The sequence below is a fragment of the Choloepus didactylus genome, chromosome 6, assembly GCF_015220235.1.
Source record: "Choloepus didactylus isolate mChoDid1 chromosome 6, mChoDid1.pri, whole genome shotgun sequence".
Taxonomy (NCBI): domain Eukaryota; kingdom Metazoa; phylum Chordata; class Mammalia; order Pilosa; family Megalonychidae; genus Choloepus; species Choloepus didactylus.
In genome coordinates, this window is record NC_051312.1 from 34,871,300 (window position 1) to 34,890,857 (window position 19,558).

Sequence of the window (19,558 nt, forward strand, 5' to 3'; positions counted from 1 at the left end):
TTTGTTGGGTATATACCCAAGAGCAGGATGGCTGAGTCCTCTGGTATGCGTAGAGCCCACTTCAGTTACATTTCCCAATCTCTTAATGTTGGGTCAATTTCATTTCTTAAAATACTGTGCAAATTAGACAAAACACATCTGCAGTTTGGACTCAGCCTCTGGCCATCATTTTACAACCTTGGTGCACGTGCTTCATTCATTTTAGCCACTGGCCAGACAACCTTCCTATGAGTTCACTGGCACCTCACAAATTCACATCCTGCAGCCTGGGCAAATTCTAACACCCCACCATATGATGAGAGGGTGGAGGCCTAAACAGGCTGCCAGCAGCTGACCTTAGTCGGTGCTTATCTACCAGGATGAGGTGATATTAAAATCATTTGAGCAGCCTCTCCAAAATACACATGCCCAGCAATACCCGCCCAACTCCAGAGTACCAAGCAGAGTTTATGAAGGAGGGAGATGCCCTGGCATGAATATTTTGAAATCCAGCCCAATTGACAACTGCCATCCTAGGTCATGCAGCAAGAAAGCCAGTGACAGAGCATCCAGGTTCCTCAGGATCAAGGCTTTACACACCACCCCTGGGTTCCCCAAATCAACCCTGTCTGCTATCACACTACCCTCCACCCACCATGGCAGACATCAATAATTGACTCTGCACCCCTCCCTGCTGAGCCTGGAGAACAGGCCTTGTCCATCCTTCATCTGGGCTCAAGGCAGGCCCTACTAATTGATCAGAGGTGGCATTTGAGATGAAGAGTGGTTGCTATCCAGGTACCACACCATCCCACCCCCCTTGCCAGCACTGCCCCCAGAAGCCCTTGTCACTGTCATGGGCAGCTCAGCCTTCTTCCACCCAGAAGAACCAAACCCAAGCCTGCCCCCATTCTACAGCTTATTCGATTCTGACTCCCACACCAACCCTGCAAAACTAGTGATGGAGATAATTATCAATCCCTGCCCTGGGGTGTTTTTGTTTGTTGGTTCTCGTTTTTGCCTTCGTCTTATAGCTGGCAAACAGGCCCAGAAAGGGCCAGCACCTTGCTCAAGGCATCTCAGCCAGGCTGTGGCAACGCTGGAACTCAAACCCACATCCCCACCCCTAATCCCCACTTCACGGACCTCTCGCAACCAATTAGGACCCACTGGAAAGGCCAGAAACATGACAGTAAACTCATTCATCTCAAAACCAATCACATCTGTTTCACTTCTTCCCTGCTAAGCAGTAAACAGCGGAGACAGAGAGCAGGCTGGCTGCAGGCTGGGGTCTCAAGCAGGGACAAGGCTGCAGCCAGGAGCCAGGAGCCAGGAGCCGGCGAGGCGTCATTCCCACACTCAGCCGGTGCTGCACCAGAGATCTCCCCTAATGCAGCTGGGATCGGCGATCTGACATGGCTGAAAATTGCTCTTTTTGACGTGATCAGACCTGTAAACCCACAGAGGAGGCTCCAGCAGCAACCCAGGAGGCCTCTGTTGTCCTCCCACTCTCTGTCTCTATTAACATTTGTAGAAAAACTCACAGTGCATTTCGCCGCAAACGAAAACCAAGCAATCTCATTTTCTCCCCTCAGCCAGGCCAGATGGCTCCTTATTCTATTCTCCTCACAAATGCTGGAAATTTTTAAAAAATATAAATAAATAAAAGCTTAAAAAAAAAAAAATCCAAAAGTCCCCGGACATCTGTAAATCTGCCCTTTTTGAGGCCATTATTAGCAAAATGTGCCTGAAACTGGGCCCACGGATTGTGTTCCAATGGCATTTCCTCCCTAGGAGCCAGCTTTATCTTCCTCTCCAAAGCCTCTTCCTTGTACGGAGCTTTGGGGCTTCCGCCTGGAGCAGAGTAAGACATCCCACACACCCCTCAGGTCCCGGAAGTGGAGGCAGGGTCCAGAGAGGCTGCAGGGTTTTGGAGGCTCCCTGCTGCTCCCAGAGGTGACAAAACAGAGAAGGAGAATGGAAAAGGGGCACAAGGGCAGCTCAAACTGTGGGGAGTTCCTAGCTCCAGGAATGCATGTGTCCAGAAGGTGCAGCTCTCCCCTCTCCCCAGACTCCTGGGGACTCAGCTGCTGACAGTGAGGCCCGGCTGCCCCACAGAGGAGCCCTCGCAGGCTCTGGGCTCAGTGCTGCACCAGCTCAGCCACTTCATCTTCCAACTACCCGTGAGGTGGACACTGCTGGTATCTAGGATCACAGGTGAGGGAAGGGGAGCCCCACGGCTTAACCTGCCCAAGGTCACGCAACCAGAAAGTGGCAGGGCCGAGATGCACCCACCCATGGTGGCCTGACCCCAGGCTCCAGCTCTACCCACTGCACCACACAGCTCCCTTCCCATCACCCACTGAACTGGCCGCAAAGGGCCTTCACCAGCTCCTGTTCCTCCTCACCCCAAAGCCACGGTTGTCCTCCGCCTTCAGCATCACTTATTTCCAACATGGCCCTTGGTGACACCGTCAGGCCTGGGTTCAGGGCCCGGCTGGAACCTGTGCAAGTGCAGGCGTGTGCCATACACCCATTACCAGCTCCCAAATTCTGCCAGGGGCAGGGCAGGGAATGCTACTTCCGTTCACAGCCCCTGTGAACCAACAGGAGAGACGAGAATACAGAGGTGAGAGAGGAAGAGAATCTGCGGCTTCCTGCAGGAGGGCTCTTAAGGACACTGTTTTTTAAGGACACTCCCCACCCCCACCCCAGTACCAAGGCTAGGTCAGGTCCAGGGAATTGGGCAGCATCAAGCAGACTGTGGGATCTGGTGCCAGGGCCCTGTGAGACCATCCTTCTGCAGGTCCAGCACAGGTGCTGCCCCAGGAGGCCCCGGCCTGCCTGGCCCCCTGGTTGCCCTCAGCCCCCGACCCCTGACAGGAGCAGTAAGGAAAGGTCTTGGGAAGGGAAAGTGTTTGTGCGTTAGGGAGGCCCGGCCATCTCCTCCATAGCTCTGTGTGTGGACAGTACAGGCCGGAGTGGCCACGCAGGGAGCAGGGGGCCTCCAGGTGAGATTAAGAGAGCAGAACACGCTGCTAAATAAACTCAGAGGGCTTCAGAGGGAGGAGGGATGGGCCTGAGACGCTTGAGAGACAAGAGGAGTGGGAGTGAGGGCCCAGCCAGAGGCAGGGACCTGGGAGGGGCTTCCTGGTGTTGGGTTTGGCCCAAGGGCTTTTAAGAAGAGAAAATGCGAATGTTTAATTCTAAATTATGTGCTGGGCTGGGTGGTGATGTAATCACCCTCTGAATGCACCACCAGCAGCCTCAAATCTTCAGTAAAAGTCTAGGGCACACAATGAAAGAACAAATGAAAGAATGAATGAATGCTACAAGAAGCAATACCAGGAACCCATTCCTGTATTTGAAAGGACTTACAGGCAAAAATTCCCTTACAATGGAAAGGGCCAGGCCTTACGATGCTCAAGACAAATCCTTCCAGTTTTCCATACCGCTTTCCACCTCCTGAGTGATTTCCAGAATTCTGTGTCCAGAATTCTGTGACTCTGTAAAATGGGAAAAAAACAAAAACAAAAAAAACTCACCCAAATCAATGGTTGAGCATGAAAGGAGATAATGTGTTCGGCTGTGGAGGGGTGTGGACAAGCCCTGCTGGACTTCTGGAAAGAAAAGGGAAGGAGATTAAGCCCATGTGGCAGGTTGCTCCCAGGCTCACTCAGCACCCGGCTAAGCACCTGACCCCATTTTGCTGTCCCCTTTTCCCAGATAAGGAAGCTGAGGCTTGGACTGGATAAATAATCTGCCAAAGGTCAAGCGGTTGGTGAGTAGCAGTAGCGGAGCCAAGATTTGAACCCAGATCTGAGGAACTCCAGAAGCCAAATTCTCCTCCCTTGCTTCCTGCCCCTCAACAGTTGCCTTCGGAACTTCGGAGCTTCCTGGACTCAACAGTTGCCTTCGGAACTCCTCCTTTTAGCAAGGTACCCAATTTTAATCCCATGCTCAATGGAATGGGTGGTTATATTTCTTACTAGATGACTTTCATGAACTTATACATGCAAACTGATTTCATTTTATTATCATATTTATTACTTTGCCAGAAAGACTCTATTAGTGGGGTCTTTTTATTTTATTTTTGCACACCTACACAAACACACATGCAAACTTCTCAAACAGGATTGAATAGTCCTTTGTGAGTGGTTGGACTACTTGGAAACAAAAATTGCCCATTATTTAAATTCAATTACATAGCAACCGCTTTCTAAAAGAATATTTTTATTTGAGCCCATTGTGTGTCAAATCATCAGACACTTTCTTCAAACTACTTTGAGAAGGGAAAATTATCAACTGAAAGGGAGGAAATGTTATGCATATCATTTCAGCTATTGAAAATAATGCTAGCTGATGGATTTTCCTCTTTCGCTCTTAATTTATTTAAACAACACCAGCACTTCCATCAACAACCACGCCTCAGCTTCCTGAGCGCTTTTCTCCAGGGGACAGGAGACACAGCAGCCTCCACTGTGGGGATGAGAAATCAGAAGTCCATTGGGGAAATAAGAGTGCATTAGAGCTAGACCAGGACTTGGTTCTGATTCTCTGGACTCCCAGTCCAGTGCTCTCTCCATCACATCAATTGAGAAACAGTGGGGCCTGGTGATTCACAGGCTGGTTCTAGGCTGCCCAGCTTTCTGGCCTCCCCACCACAGCTCCCTCAATTCCATGCTAATCCACATTCCCAGGCCTCCTAGTCCTCCTGGAGACCCATCAGGCTCTGAGCTCAGCCCCAGCATCTCCACTGGTTTCTGGACTCAGAGAGGTGGGAATGAGGGAAGGGGCTCTCAGGGAAAGTGCCCACCTGTGGTCCCAGCCCTAGCCCCTCAGCAGCACCAGGGCCCTGCTCACCACCCCACTCGGCCCTGTCCTCCTGCAGGACAAGCAGGCACAGAGCTTGGCTCTGTTTGCCTTGGCTCCGCAGCCTGCTCCCCCAGCAAGAAGTCTCTAGAAAGCAAAATAAAACAACAGCAAAGAACCCTTTGATCTACCAACCAATGACGCCATCTCACACTGAAAGGGGGTGGAAATTGCCCTTTGTCTTGACCCTCAGCCTCCTCCTCACAGTCCTCCACAAAAGGGCCCCAATGGCTCGTTCCCAGACGCTGCCTAGCCCAGGCCCCTGGACTCGATGGGATGAGAGAGCCAAGATGACACCTGCATGGACCAAGTGGGGACGGGGCAGGGGGCAGGAGGCAGCTGGAGAAGGCCCAGCAACTGAGAGAGAGAGAATAGCCACTGACCCAGCCGGCCACTGCACAGAGGGAAGTCGCCACATATTATGTGCTTCATGGAGCATCAGAAAAGGGTGTGCACAAGAAAAACATTTCCGTCTATGGCTAGGAAACCAGGCAAACCCATCATGGCCGTCCAGACAGTGAAATATGATACATCCATCCATCACCAAAAAGGATAAGAAGAGACATGTGAGGTATTCCTCTCCCATATCCCCTGGCCTACCTGGAGATTCCCGATAGTTTTTGGGGCAGTTCTGTTCACTCTGATAGCCCCCCACCCCTTTTAGTCTCTTGCCCCCCTGGCTGCAGGACAGCACTCAGCCCATTCCACACAGCAGGCTGGAAGCACCCGGAAGCTGATGCCCCCAAAAACAACCCTCAACCAATGAGCTGATGAACAAACTTCCCAGTTTCATCAGCGCTGGTTGGGATGGTCCTGAGGTGTGCTCTACAGAGTGGCTCAGAGGGCCCCCAGGGGAATAAGTCCCATTTGTCCCCTGTTCCAGTAAGCTGCTCATTAATTAGCACACCTTTTCTTTATGGCTCTCCTCCTTTCCTATAAAATGGGACAAAAAATAATTCCCATGCCCACATCCTCACAGTGCTCCCTGGAATCAACCACATATATAAACTATTTGGACCCAAATCCTTGCTCAGGGTCTGCTTTTGTAGACACTCAACCAAAACAAGGTATATATGCTAATATAGACCAAGTGAAAAAAAAGCAAGCTGCAGAGTCTTATGGCTGGATGGTATAGGAGAAAGAAGGCAATACACGCATGCAAGTGCTCACTTGCGGCAGAACCACCCAGGAGAGGTAAGAAGCTGGTAGCACTGGTTATCCCTGAGCCAGGGGACTAGGGGAAGAGTGGGAGTCATTTTCCATTGAATCTGCTTTTGTTCTATTTACATAGGCTCCTACACATTTACTCTGATTTTTTTCTTAAGCCTTTCACCAGTAAAACATAATTTTCAATGAGTCACTGATACCCTCTTCAGAAAAAAAAAAAAAAGAAAACTATGAAGTTTTTCTCTTGGGGAAAAAAAAACTTCCTCACTTCTTGAGACCCCTTCAGTTCCTTCCCCACCATGGTGGCGTCTGCCTTCCTCGCAGCCCAGGTGCAGCAGGAGGGAAGTTCCAATTCCCTTCCAGGTTCAGCAGCTGCCAATGAATAAGGAACGAAGGAGGGCTGGAAGGGAGCAGAGGGCCAGGTGAGAGGCCTCTGAGATACCTGGATCCTGATTTCCTCCCAGGATAACAAACCAGCTCCAATCCAGAGGACCCTGGTGTCCCACAGAGTAATGGAGCCGGAATCTAGACCATCTAATTCTACAGTGTGGGCCTGGGGTTCAGACTCTCTGGGTTTACATTTCTACACCTCTGCTTATCAGCTGTGTGATCTTCGACAAGTGACTAAACCTTTCTGTGCCTCAGTTTCCTCAGTCATAAAATAGGGATAATCAGAGTCCTGAATTAGAAGGGATGTTAAGGATTAATAATGACAATTAATACTCATTAAATACTTACAGGTATTGCACTTGATGTGAATTAATTCATTTAATCCTCACAACAACTCAGTAAATTGGGAATTATTTTTAGTCCCATTTTATAGTCAAGAAAATGATGCCCAGAAAGGTCGAGTAATGTGCCCGAGGTAGTGGAGCCAGTAAGGGGGAAAGCTGGGAATCAAACCAGGGGGAGCCAGAGTCCACGCTGTCAGCCATTCTAACTGCACGAGATCAGACACACAAGTGCCTGGCACACAGCAAGTGACGGTGTATGTTAGCTGTGATCACTATCCCCAAACAACCTGAAAATGCCTGGTCTGCAGAGGAGGAGACAGAAGGAAGGAAAGAAAAGGACCTGCAAACTCCTGGCACTAGCTGGGTCTCTGGGATACAGGGAGAAGCAAAGACAGCAGGGCCCCTGCCCTCTGGGGCTTACACTAGAGTGGGGGGTGTTCTAGTTTGCTAATGCTGCCGGAATGCAAAACACCAGAGATGGATTGGCTTTTATTAAAGGGGGGTTTATTTGGTTACACAGTTACAGTCTTAAGGCCATAAAGTGTCCAAGGTAACACATCAGCAATCGGGTACCTTTACTGGAGGATGGCCAATGGTGTCTGGAAAACCTCTGTTAGCTGGGAAGGCACGTGGCTGGCGTCTGCTCCAGAGTTCGAGTTTCAAAATGGCTTTCTCCCAGGACGTTCCTCTCTAGGTTTCAGCTCCTCAAAAATGTCACCCTTAGTTGCTCTTGGGTTGTTTGTCCTCTCTTAGCTTCTCTGGAGCAAGAGCCTGCTTTCAACGGCCATCTTCAAACTGTCTCTCATCTGCAGCTCCTGTGCCTTCTTCAGTGTCCCTCTTGGCTATAGCTCCTTTTCAAAATGTCACTCTCAGCTGCACTGAGTTCCTTGCTTGTCAGCTCATTTATATGGCTCCAGTGATTTAATTTAGACCCACCCTGAATGGGTGGGGTAAAACCTCCATGGAAATTATCCAATCAGAGTCATCACCCACAGTTGGATGGGGCACATCTCCATGGAAACACTCAAAGAATTCCAATCTAATCAGCACTAAAATGTCTGCTCCACAAGATTGCATCAAAGAATATGGCTTTTTCTGGGGGACATAATACATTCAAATCAGCACAAGGGAGATGGATGCTAATCACACAAACAAATATACACTCTCCCAACTGTGACAAAACACCGTTAAGAAGGATTTCGTGGAGCAATCAAGAGCCAACGAGTGGGGAATTTGTCTCATTTGTGGGTCAGGGAGGGCTTCCCGGAGGAGGTGATGCAGGTGCTGGGATCCAAAGGATGAGGAGGAGTTGGGGAGCTAGAGAAGCAGGGAGAAGCATTCCAGAGTGGGGAGGAAGAGTACATCCAGCGGCCCCATGTTTGGGGGCAAGAGAAGGAAATAAGATGGCAGGTGGGCTGCAGCAGAGGGACTCACGCTTGGTTCAGGGAGAGGGCAGAGGCCACCTGAAAGCATTTCAAACTCAAACTGAATATCCACTGAAGGGTTTTAAGCCAGGTGGCTTAAAACACGATCACATTACCAAACAGATGTTTTCCCTAACAAAGCATGTACACTGAACTTCTGAAAATCAGATTTTATTTTTAAGGTAGCAGGGAGCGACAGGAATTAAAAGTTAAGGGGTCTGCCTATTGAATGATGACCCTCTAAACCAGCTGGCATGTCTATAGATCTGGGCTGCCTAAAGCGAGATGCACCTGTTGGGTGATTATACTGAATAAGGATGGGCCTCTGTTTGGTGTGTCAAAAGTGTGGGGGAAGTGTCTCTGATGGACCATGTCATCTGGTTGGCCCATAAGTCAGGAAGAAGCCCCCACACTGAATCTGGATCTCTCTACTGGGCTTAGATATCTTCCACACATTCTGTTCCCTGTGGTAATGACACTCTTCCAGGCCCCCTTCCTTGGCTTGTCCTCATCCTCCAAACCCAAACTATGTGAAGTGCCTTTCTTGCATGCTTTCATGGTGCCCTAGGGCTCCCCGTTTGGTCTGTTGCCATGGTATCCCCAGAGGCCCCACAAAGAAGGGTTTATGGGTAGTGCCTTGGTGCAAAGCAAGGAAGGATGTGAAACAGAACTCAAGGATCCCAAAGAAGCTATTTCTAAGAATTCATTCATTCATTCAGCACATAAGTATTGAACATCTATTAAACCCCAGGCACTGAGCTACACCTTGCATGTTTCATGAAGAACAAAAAGGGTCTCTGCCCTCATTCTATTGGGGGATAGCAGACAATAAATAAAATACTTATAATAATTGTAACATTCATTGAATACTTCTGATATGCCGCATTCCATCCTAAGAGATACACTTATGCATTTGAATCCCATGTAGTCTTCCCAAAACCCTATGAGAGAAAGTGGAGGCACAGAAAAGTTAATTTGCCAAGAGCCATGCAATGCCTAAGTAGCTGAACTGGGATTTGAACCAAGCAGTTGTGCTCAGAAGCTGCACTCCTAACTCTCAAGGACATGCTGCCTCCTCTGCTTTCCTTGCATGGACACAAGGCTGCATATCTGAACCCTCTAGCCAACTCTGTCCTGGTCCTCTCTCAGGGACAGACTCTGGAGCTGAAAATCAGTTCCTGAGCCCCACGAGGCCCCCCTCCCACTGCAGAGACGCCCAGACACTGCCCCCGGGGAGAAGAGCCCAACTTGCAAAACGCACAGCAGCTTCCGGTACTGAAGGCGCTAAAGGCGAAGCCAGGGTAAATACAAGGAAAGAACAATTCATCTCAGCCAGGGGACAGGGGGAGGGCTGGCAGTTCCAGAAAGTCCAGTTGAAAGTATGCAGACGGCCCCTTTCACACCTTTCATTCAGTCACTTCAAGTCATTGCTTCTAGAAAACATTTGATCTCCATCTTGGTATTTCTTTCTTGAGGCCAGAGGAAACCCCCAGACCCTTCCAGGCCCATTAGGAGGGATCAAAAGGAGTAACAGCATCTGGCAAAGGCTTAGCTGGTTACAAAGTGAGTTTTGCTGCAGGCTTTTCCCTCCTTTGACGCCTAGTAAATTGGAGGTGCGTGTAAATCTCCACTTTATCGATGAGAAAATTGAAATGTAGAGATTGACTCACGGATCACTTAGTTTGTGTGAACTTGGGCAAATGCCTTAACCTCTTTGCCTTGGTTTCCTCAGTTGTAAAATAGGCTGGATCCCTATTTTAGGGCTTCTGATGCTGTTGAGGAGGAAATGAGTAGTACTTGCCAAGGAGCTCGGAAGCCCCTGCCCTGGGCTCCAGATGGGAGGGGCTGCAGAAGCTGAGGTCTGGGGGCAGGAGTGAATGAGGCATGTTGAGGGACCCCAGGGGGCCCAACATATCAGCATGTCTCCCTTACTTCTTGGAGGCAGCTTTCCTAGAAGGCCATTCTCTTCAGTGCCACCAAGAACATGTGTCCACTAGGTCCAGATGGGGAGTGGATCACCACAGCATCCTGCCTTGGGGAGTGAGTCCTTCCTCCCCTAAAGGCCCCACCACTCCTTGTGTCCAGCTCCCTCAGCTAGTCCCTGTGGGGTGCTTCCAAGAGAGCAGCTAATCCGCGCCCCCCCCCCCCCCCCAACTGTCCCAGAGCAGTTCCATTTTGCCTGGAGAAATGCCTCATTCCTCGGCGGCTGAAACGCGATGGCTGATGAGCACACTGGGCCTGCACTGCTGGAAGGAGCTCTAAATGTCGGGTACCAGGTGGCGGGGGCGCTCACCCACGAGGCTCAGCCACACTTGGCCAGCGAGAGCGCACTGCAATCTGTCCCAGCCAAGAGGCAACAGCAAGAGCGAGCAGGGATGGCGGGGGCCTCGCCCAGCAGACCCCCGCTCCAGGTGGTAATGAGACAGGAGAAGACAGGCCTAGGTCCAAGAGCCAGGGCTCCAAACTCTGCTCCTGTTTCCAAGGAAAACCTTATTTGTTTTAATGTGAGAGCCCAGCCCTGAGGCTGCTGCTGCTGGGGGGAGGGGGGACCCACTCCCTCTCCATCCAAGAGGCAGGAGTTAGGAGCAGGTGTGTCGGCCTGCACCTAACCTCTCCCCAGACCCTGCTCCCTCCAGAAGGCAGCTCTTCCTTCTTACTCAAGTGGGAAAGGAGAGATGAGCAAGCATTTGGCACCTACTGCGTGCTGGGCACTTGCGTAGCCTCTCACCATTCCTATATCGACCACCACCACCCCCATTTTGCAGAGAAGAAAACTGAGGCTCAGAGGGATGAATGAGTGCTAAGGATAGGAGTTTGGATTCGAACCCAGGCCTGACGTGTTACTGTCCCCAGGAAAATGGGATGGGAAAGCCTCATAAAGCTCCCTCTCCTTCCCTGCCTGATCCCACAAGGAAGCGGAGGGTCAGCAAAGTGCTGCATAGGTGGGGCCGGAACCACAGGTAACCCCATGAGTCATCTGGGGGATACCCCAAAGCTCAAATGCACAGCAGTTTGCAAAGCAGTGTATGTGGGGCCCAGATTCCTACAGCTTTCACTAGGAATATGTAAAGCTATGGCTTCTCTCACCTCATGCCCCCCTCCCCTGCACCTTCTAGATAATCTCCCCTCCCCAGCAAACACAATGAACGATGAATATGGAAGCACCACACCATTAGGGAATGGGGGCGGGAGACAGGGACGGAGGTACGTTCCGGGAGATGCTGGAAAGAATTCTGGGAAAAGTTCTCGGAGCAGTAAACTTCAGTAAGCTCACAGCAGTAAATTTCAGAAAGCTCAACAGCAAACTGTATGCTCATTTCCCAGTGGCTAGACTTCTCTGAACCGCCCTCCTTCCAGTGTGTTACGATCACAACATGGTCTGTCCACCTGGTCTATCTCAGACGGCCGTCAAGAGGCTCAAATGAAGTAATTTCCATATACACAATCTGTAATCTATAAAGAGTAATACACATTAGGCATTATTAGAGAAAGCTTCCGTGTTTTATGGACCAACTACATACTAGGTCTATGCTAGGAGCTTTAAATGCATCTTCTCAATTAATCCTCAAAGAACTTTATTAGATAAATACAGATGCAGAAAGAGTAAGTGCTCTTCAAATAGCACTAAGACTTGGGGGGTCATCTGCTGTCTCAGCTAGTGCTACTTAGCTTAACAGTGCTTCTTTACATTCTCCAGCCTCCCTTTGCAGCTGGTTTGGGGCCAGCATTACTAGTTCTGACCAATGGAGCGGAGCTGAAGTGGCATGTTTCATTTCCAGGCCGAAGCAGTTAAGAGTTAGTGTGCTTTCTCCATCTCTTCCTTCCTCTCCTGCAACAATTTTGGAGGCCACAGATTCCAGAAGCTGCGGCTAAAAGCATGTTGGAATCACCATCAGCCTGGGTCCCTGAATAACTGTGAGTAGCAGAGACCCACGTTAGACAGGGAATATGAGCAAACTGTTAAGCCACTAAGACTTGGGGGGGTCATCTGCTGTCTCAGCTAGTGCTACTTAGCTTAACAGTGTCATGGTTGCTATTATTCTGATTTTCACAGATAAGGCAATTAAGGCAACACAGCCAGGAAGTGGCAGAAACAAGATTCCGATTCAGATCTGTGACTCCAGCATGCATCCTCTTTCCATTACAACCTTTTGTCACTTCATGAAATCATTCCCCTCCTGCACACAGCCATGCCCAAAAAAACTCTTACCCCTCATGTCCCCAGCAGGGCTGAGAAAGCAATGCAGGATGGAAACAGGGAATCTCATAAGGCACCCGAAGCCTGGGCAATGATCAAAAGTGGAAAAGAGGGAGACTGACTGATGCTCAGGGCCATCTTTCCTGGGACTTTGGGGGTCACAGGAGGTTTTGATACAAGAGGAACAGGGAAGATGAGATATCACATAGTGATTTAGAGCCCAGGATTGGTAGTGACATCACCTAGGATCAAATCCCAGCCCCAGCACGTACTCTCAACTTTTTCTGAGCCTTACTTTCTAATCTGTAAAATGTGGGTAACACCTGAACCAGCCCTATAGGTGGAAGAGTTGTCTAGCTCTTGGCCCACGTGGGCACTCCTTAGTTGTCGGCCACCGTGATGACCACCCTGGGGTCACTCATGGCCTTGCTGGAGGGAGACAAGACAGGGGAACAGTCTGGTCATGGTTCCCTCCCAAGGAGCTGGAAGAGGCTGCCATAGACAGGACCACTGAAAAAACCCAAAATCTTAGACCACAGACCCAGCCCAGCCCACGACCCTGCAACAGACCAAAGGGCAGAACAGAAAAGGGGAAGCCCAGCCGCCCAGACTTAATGCAATGTAACAGAGGAACCAGGTTGTTTATTTTAAAACCAAAAGTGTCTTCTAGAAAGACGGGTGGACCTGGGGATTGTTTATCAGCTCAAACTCATTATCTACACATATGGTCTTTGTACTCTCGTTAAGTGTAGGAAACAAAGGGTGGATGGGAAAGGATGGGCAAATACTAGCTGATGAAATATCATCCCTCAAGTGCCAGAAACCAGGATTTTTTCAGTGACGTCAAAGTGGGCATCCTGCCATGGAGATGGGTCTACCATGAGAATAATCATAAGACTTTAACTCAGGAGGATTCTCTCAATGAAGCAGGGAAGGGAAGAAAAAACCAAAAGAGCAACTTGTTTTATTCACCCTCATCTGTCCTCTCACCTCAAAGCAGCAGATTCCCTCTTCTCTCTCCCTCTCCTCTCTCTCTCTCTCTCTCTCTCTCTCTCTCTCTCACTCACACACACACACACACACACACACACACACACACACACCCTGTGTTCCAGAATATCAGAGCTGGAAAAGGTTAAAGCTGGTCTATTCCTTTTCATAATAATAGTAATAATGACAAAGGTGAAATTGGACATTTGTTGAGCACTTACTATGTACCATGGTACAGTGCTAAGTGCTTTACAGATTTCATCTCATTGACTATTCACAATAACCCAATGAGGAATTATTTATTAGTCTCACTTTACAGACCAAGAAACTGAGGCACCAGAGGGTGATTCGCCAAAGGTCACACAGCTGATAAGCAGTGTAAAGCCAACATTTGTACCCAGGCAGTCCTACCACCATGCAGCTCAACCTCAAAAGAAAAAGGGAAACTGAGGCTCAGAGAGGGGCAGTGACTCACTCTAGTCCACATAGCTCCATTTAACAGGACCCAGACTAGAACACAAGTCTCCTAACTTCTGTTTCAGTGACCTGTCCACGCCCTCCTGCTGCCTCTCAGCACATACACAAGCACACATGCACACATATATGCAATGCACACGACCAGTGAACATGTTTTTGCTCATCTCCAAGTTGCTTAATTCACCAATAGAACCAGAATCTTGGGTTAGTGACAAGGGGCAAGGGTTGGACCTTAAAATAATGTGCCAGAATGAAACGCCTGCTTTGGCAGCTGCACGCCCTGTGGCTCATCATCTCACTTTTCTTCTCTTTTGAAAAAGTGTTTCATTATCTCCCCCCAGCCTCCCCTCGGATCTGAGCTCAGATGTGGGTCCAAAGCGCCAGCCAGGGCAGCAGGAGGAGCCCAAGCTGGTACATTTGTACAATGGCATCAGGTTGCAGAAACACCCCATCCACGGCGTCATCTGCTCCGGGGGACCAAAGTGCCCATTTCCAAGGCCCCCCTCTTGTTGTTGCATCCCAGCTGAGTGCAAACAAATGTTCCTGATTTTCTTTCTCAATGGCTGATGAACTAGGCCAGAGGAGCAGCCCTCTGGAAAGGCAGTGCAGGGGTGGGGGTGGAGGGTCCCTAAAACGAGCAGCCTGGCCACTGACCTTGGCTCTCCCTAGGGAAGGGGAGGGAGCGGGGTCAGCGAAAGAAGGGCAACTTAGGAGTTTGCAGACATATGTGGGGCTCTCAGCCAGAACTGGCCATCAACATAACCTTCTCTACCCAAAACCACCGTGCATTTGGTCCCCACTGAAAGACAAGCTGAAAAAGGATGCCAGTCATGGCTTTTTTAATGCACCCGTTGGCTCATGGCAGGAGTTTTCTGTGTAGGAGAGTGGTGGGGCTGGGGCAAGACAGCCGGGTGGGGTGCCCTCCTCTGGGTGGGAGTTCAGGGGCCCGTGGGCAGTGCCAGTGCCTTAGACACTTAGATTCTCCTGATTTTAAGTTGCCAGGTCCCTCAGCATCTCCTGGGCCAACTCTCATTTCACAGACTGAGATAGCAGGTTGGAGAAGGGAAGTGACCCACCCTAGCCCTGAAGATTTGGATTTCAAATCTGCTGTCTCCCTCACACAAAGCACTGCCATAATCAGTGCCCTGGAACTCCTCATACCTGTCCCTGCCCAGCACCCTGTCTCCAACCCTCCCCCAAGACCATTGCAATCTCATTCAGTAACTTAGGGAGCTATTTCCAGGCTAACGTGAACTTTTTTTAAAAGGGGGAGATCCCTTCCTGGAGTCAAGCCCAGATGTCCTAACGCCAACTCCAAACTAACTTCTGCTTCTAGAAAGTGTCCTGGAGCTTCATTTATACTCTGCCGTTTCAGCAACATCCCGAGGGCCGGCCATTTCAAGGGATATGGGGACAGTGGGGGAACAAGGAGACAGAATGCCCAAGACTTGAAATTTGCTGAAATCAGAGATCTCAGAGTTTGCCTGGGAGAAATCTGAGTCCACACAGGATACGTGAAGTCCAAACACTGGCATTAGAAGTCCTCAGAGACCTCAAAGCCCTCTCTTCTTTGGGGCAGGTGGGCTGCATGGTGGGGGGGGGCAGAGAGGAGCAGTGGACACCCAGCGTACACGAGCTGCCAGCCTTCTGGACATCCCCATGCACACACACAAGTTCCGAGGGCAGGGCTGTTCACCAGCATGCTTCTCCCAGCAAAAAAAAAAAAACAAGAGTCGTTTAAAATCAAAACAAAACACTCCTTTTGTTTTCTGGCCCATGGAATGTCTCGAAGACTCTTCCAGAGACAGTGGGTTTTCTCCACCCTTTATTCTTTCTCCTCTCTACACCTCCTATTCCATTTGAAATAAAAACAACGCTGATCTTTTGTATGATAACTTCGTCCTAGAGCATTTCGGTAGCATCCAACAAAAACATCTGGCAGCTAATCTGAACTGCAAGAGTCTCACCTCCCTTTCGGGGACCACCCCGTCTCCATCACCTCTGAAGAGGCCTCTGAGGAAGTGGGAGTGGGGAAAGGGGCTATCGGAGGAGCACACATTTTTTAGGCAAGAGAAAGACAACTTCCTCTGGCATCAACTAGACCACTGCGCGCTCTTTGATTTGCTCATTTGTACTCATTTGGGGTGTGGGGAGGAAGGAGAGAGGCAACTAGTGAGAAAGATGAGGCAACAATCCCTCCAGCGTCCCTTCCATGTCAAACGCCCCACACGTGACAAAGATGACAGGAAGACTTCACAAACACCAGCTTCCCAAGGCCTCAGCGCAGACACCCAGACTCAACACTCAGGGGCCCTGAGCTCCGACAATGGGGCCACCTAGCAGGTTTCCACCAATAACTGTGGAACGACTGGATGTATGTGGCCTATGGACCCCAGTTCCAGGGGTTGGGGTGGGGTGGGGGCTTTTGCTAATTAATGAGAAATGTAACACTTCAGCCTAGACTGCTAAAGTCTTTAGGGGTCCCCCATCACCCCACCCTGTGCTTCAGTTTACTGGTGCCCAGAGCAGGGACGAGAAGAAGGGATATACCCGGAGACATCCATCCTGCCCACCCCAAGTAAGGATTTAGCAAGAACCAAGGAACAAAGGTGCAACTTTTACAAAAAGGATGCATTCAGTGGTTTGAGTTTCATCAACTCCAAGAAACCTCAAAAAGTTAATTCTATGTCCCACTTTCTCCACATCACTTGCTGTCAGTGTAAAGTTTATTTGTTGTCGTTTTCCTGGGGGTGAATTTGTACTCAGCCACCTACTCTGACAGCCCCCCACCACCACCTTCGCCTCCCCGAAAAACCACCTCAGGGGAACAAAGCATTCCAACACACGGTGCAATTAGAACTGGGACACCCCAGCCTCACAGTCCGGCTGGGGGGGACGGGGCCTCCTACCAGCGGACCCGCGTGTTTTGTTGGGTCCGTAGCTGGTCCTGGGTTTCGGTGCATTTAACTCCCAAGAGTCAGGACTCGCCTTCCCGAGTGTGAAAGGGCCGGGGAAAGGCGCCCCCTGGCGGGAGCCAAGGCACCTCGATCCAGCCAGAACCCAGAGCCGGCGCGAACCCACCCCGGCGGAACGACCCTCCCATCGCTCTCCACTAGACTCCCTAAATCCGGACATGCCCGGGCTGCGGATCCACACAGCACTCCACGGAATCTCCGTTCCCCCAAACCGCGCACACCTTACTGGGAGTAAGGAAGGCTCCGGAGGAAAGCGTGGCGACCCTACCCGCCCAGCTGCCAGGGGCCCGAAGGTGGCCCGCCCTCAAGGCCCCTGCTAGGCTCAACAGTCCTCGCTGCACCGGCCCCCACTCCTAAATCCGCCCCCCCCGAGTCCCCACCTGCCTTCCGACAGGGCAGTGTGACGCACTCCCCCCACCCCGTACGCAGTCCTCGCCGAGACCCCGAACCCTGAAACCACACCTGCCACCCCCACGCCATTCTCCTGACGCCCCCAGACACCCAGAGCCCTCCGCCTCGCAGGTGTTGCACCTGTCCTGGGAGAAAGTCCTTGCCCACGGCATATTCGGGGAAGAGATTCCTGGCGGACACGTCTCCCCTCCCCATCCCACCCCCCCACCCCCACCCCCCGCGCGCTAGTTTGAGTAGAACTTGGTTCCTGGGCTTCCCCGGGACTGTCCTGGGATCCCCCCTCCATTCCACCGCCCCCCACCGTGTCGAACAGTCTCCCAGGGGGAGAGCGCATTGCGTCTCCAAGTTCCCCGGGGCGCAGCGGCGAAGCGCACAGTGGGAACCTAGGGCAGGGAGGTGTGGATCCCCCTTACCTTCCAACGGCGGCGGCCGGACCCCGCACCAACTCCCGCCTGCGGCCGCGGGGGAAACTTTCCCCGGGCGGAGAGGCGCGCTCGCAACTTGCTCCGCGCCGGCTGCCTTCCTCGCGGCGGCGGCGGCGGCGGCGGCGGCGGCACTCGCTCGGGGCTCGGGGCTCGGGGCTCGGGGCCCAGGCTCGGGGCCGGGCTCGGGCGGCCTCGCGCGGCTCGGCTGTGGATCACTCGAAGCTGAGTCCGCCGCGCAGCCTGGAGCCCCCGAGACGCCGGCAGCAGCTGCAGCCGCCCGCCCGCCGGCCCCACCTCCCAGCCAGCGCTCCGTCCCTCCCTCTCCCCCTGGCTCCCTCCCCCTCCCCAAACCTCCTCCCCTTCAGTCTCCAGCCGCCGCCGCCGCCGCTGCTGCCGTGGCGGCCGCCGTGAAGGCACGTCTCCTCCGGCAAGCTGTCCCCCGCCTCCTCCCTGCCTCGGTCTCCTCCTTCAGTCCAGCATCCCGGCCTTGCCCTGGTGGGGCAGGAGGGGTCCCTGGGGCCACCCTCTACTCTTCCTAGACCCCCTGCCGCCTCCCCACTTTGCTCAGGGGGCCTCGCTTCGTCTGAATTCAGACTCCTGTTTGGGGAGTGCGGAGAGCGGCACAGTAGAGCCGTAGTACTTATTCCAGGGAAACTTTCACGCTGCACCCCTTGATCCGAGGACAGGGCTGGGGTGGGACGCACCTCCATGCAGACCTCACTCCTCGGCGTCCGCTCCCAGGGCCCGGAGGAGCTGTCCTGGGAGGACCTGTTGAAAGCCTGGGGGATTTGCCTTCCCAGAGCTGTTTTTTGACTACTGCAGATAGCTGAAGACACTGGCTGGAGCTGCAGCGGGGAGGGGCCTGACCCCAGGCCAGAAGCAAATGGCTTGGCTGCACAGTCCTGGGTCTCCAACCTCAGGAGTGGAGGTTTTGGGGGGAGGGAGAAAAGGGGTCTTATCTTTTCATCTTCGTACCACCTCCCCAGTCTGACATCACTGAGACCCTTAACCTCTGAGTCTCCTCTGCAGAACAGTTACCCACCCTGCCCCAGAAAAAATGGGAGAACAGATCAAAGCTGACAACCCAAGTGAAAGTGCTTGGTAACTAACTGCCCAGGTGATAGGGGCTCTGGTTGCCCACTCCCCTTCCATGGCAGCTCACTTTTAGGTGCCAGACCCGAAGCTCACGCATCCAGTCCCTATGCCCTAGTTCACTCAACGCTGCACAAGCTCCGAGGCAGCACCCTCCCCCCCACCTTGGTCCCCTGGGACAGGTAATGTGCACTGAGTGAGTGACAGATGGGAGAGGAGCCTCCTCCTTTCTCGGATATGAATGTTATGAATATTGGTGATATCAGGCCTCAGGGCAGAGTTTCCACGGGCAGGAAGTCACTGCCTTTCCTTGTCCACATTCCAGGAAAAGGAGAGTCTCTCTAAGGACTTTGGGGTTGTCTGTCCTTTTCATCCATTTCATGGAATCTGCAGGTAAGTTGAGGAGGGGCTAAAAGAGGGTTCGTGTGGCTGGGAGGAAAAGCCCTTGGATGGATGGTTTTATGGACCCAGCATAAGCAGCACTTAAACTCAAGGAAAGAAAATCTCTGATAGCAGGATTTCTGTAAAATGAGGACCAGGAAAGGGCTGCAGGCTCCACCTTCACCCCTTTAGCTGCCAAAACAGGATTGGAGGAAGAGGCTGACCCCACGTGCTGAGAAGCCCCCCAGGCTGGCGCTGGTGGAAGGGGCTGGCTGTGTGAGCCTCACTGGATACAAGGCGCCACATAAATTTAAAGAATTAAAAACAAAAAGCATGAACATAGAGCGAAGATGCAGGGGCTTGGGAGGTGGAGGCAAAAGACAGAGGGTGGATAGACTGAGAAACAGGGAGCTTCTGAGGGTTTGGAGGAGGG

The 19,558-nt window shown here is 51.7% G+C and overlaps 1 protein-coding gene across 3 annotated transcripts in view; it reads right to left on the reverse strand.

The window, feature by feature from the left end:
* The window catches only part of TSPAN18 (tetraspanin 18), a 199,161-nt gene extending 181,239 nt beyond the window's left edge, over positions 1-17,922 (reverse strand). For 2 of the 3 annotated variants that reach the window (XM_037838694.1, XM_037838696.1), the window contains exon 1: positions 17,641-17,922. The gene's annotated coding sequence lies outside the window, so the exon portion shown is untranslated. Of the gene's footprint in view, positions 1-3,524; positions 3,600-17,640 lie in introns of all 3 variants that reach the window. The other variant, XM_037838697.1, reaches the window with a different exon arrangement.
* Positions 17,923-19,558: the final 1,636 nt, after the last annotated feature.